Raw genomic sequence first — 2,199 nt, forward strand, 5'->3', positions numbered from 1 at the left:
AAAACGGAGGTACGCAGATGTGGTGCGGCCACAGACCGCCAACCTGTTGTTGAAAGGGCAGCTGCTGAACAAGATCTTTTTTGTGCATGGCACAAAAGATTGTACAGCAGCTAACCTGGCTCAATCAAACTCAAGCTCACAGATGGAACTACCCACAGTTCACAAGACCGCCACAGCAGATGGACCCAGGGTGGACACCACCGGCAACACCATACACCTCACCTCGATGCTCCTACTGAACATCAGAGGACTACTAACACACAGTAACAGGACAAAAGTCCCGTTTCTTGAGAGACTTTGTTGCATGCAATCAAGCCTTATGCATAGCACTTACGGAAACACACCTGAAACCGGACATAGCGGATGCGGAATTACACATACCACAGTATGTTGTACTACGGACCGACAGAAAAGAAAGGAGTCATGGAGGATTTGCTATGTACATCCGTGAGGACCTCACACCCCAGGTCCTTTTGTCATACTCAAACTCGGTGTGTGACACACTAATTGTACATGTAAGGCAACTTGGTGTAGTTGTGTGTGCTACATATCGCCCTCCAGATGTCCCCAGCCATATGGGCAAGTTTGAGGACCTTATAAAAATAGAAGAAGTTCTAGTCACACTAGAACAGCACATAAGTGTACTTCTCATGGGAGACTTCAACCTACTCAATGTCAGATGGCCCGAGGGCTTTTCTCTCCCAGGAATGACACGATGTGAACGGGGACAGGCGAGGTCCCTCCTGAACTCATCAACACCCTGTACATGGAGCAAGTAATACTCCAACCGACCAGGGCAGGTACCACACTGGATCTCTGCTTCACAAATAATATGGATCTCATCCATAATGTGAAAGTGACACCGACACTACTCTCGGATCACAATATGGTAGAGCTGACCATGTACGGGCCAAAGGAAAGCATGGGCATGCAGCCTACAAGAAACTCTCAGAATCTTTCAGCTTGAACTTCAATAAGCAAACTGGAAACAAATTGAGAAAGAGATCTCAAACAAACTGGCCTGAATGTCTCTCCTCGCCGGACATCGACATGAAACTTCAACAATTCATGTCTGTAATGCAAGCCATATGCTACAAGTGTGTCCCAGAGAGAAAGGCCACTGTACACAAGAACACCAATCCCCAGAGAGAGGAAATTTTAATGAGACGGCGTACAAAATTTCAATCGCCTAAACAAACAATTGAAAGCAGTGAAAAGTCCCGCCTGAAAATAAAACTATTGGAATTGAGAAATGTCTGCAACTCTCCCATGAAAAGGAAAGAGCAGACAAGAAGCCTGGGCTATAGACAACATAAAACAAACCCCAGAGCTTCTACAGGTATGCCAAAGAAACAGCTACGGTGCACTGTAGGATAGGGCCACTCCTTGAAAAGGATGGCACACTCACAGGAAAACCAATGAGGGTAAGTGAAATCTGAATGAGCAATTCAAGAGTGTTTTCACTCCACCCCTTGGGCATTTCCAATCAGCAATCCAACTGACTTCTTTACCACTGCAGGTATAAAATCAGAGGCGGCGACGATAAATTACATCGATATAAAGAAGACGATGTAATAAAGGCTATAGATGAAATGAAAACAGACTCAGCTATTGGCCCCGATGGATTCCCGGCATCTCCTAAAAGTATTAAGAGAGTCCTAGCAAGACCCTGCATTCCTCTTTCAGAGCTTCCTTGCAGCTGGCAAACTTCCAGAAAACTGAAGGAAGGTAAAATGTGCCCTATTCATAAAGGAGGTAGCAGAGCGGAGGCCAAGAACTACAGAACCTATCTCTCTCACCTCACACATCAGCAAGGTCATGGAACGAATAGTCAGAAGGAAACTAATCACCACCTTCCTTGAAGAAAATGACTTGCTGCCTGACACCCAACATGGTTTCCGACCAGGAAGAAGCTGCTTAACTCAGCTCCTACAACACTATGACTGGGTGCTGAAACAACTGCTCAACCACTCAAATGTGGAAGTCATATATCTCGACTTGCAAAGGCCTTTGATAATTTCGATCATGGAATGATATGTCACAAACTGCGTGATCTGGCATAGTTGGAAAATTGGGAGAATGGCTTCATGACTTTCTGAAGAATAGAAGTCAGGTGGTAACAGCCAATGGGGCCACTTCCATTAACACGCAAATAATGAGCGGTGTTCCGCAGGGCACTGTTTGGGACCACTACTGTTC

Source organism: Octopus sinensis, linkage group LG9 (genome assembly GCF_006345805.1).
Source record: "Octopus sinensis linkage group LG9, ASM634580v1, whole genome shotgun sequence".
NCBI lineage: Eukaryota > Metazoa > Mollusca > Cephalopoda > Octopoda > Octopodidae > Octopus > Octopus sinensis.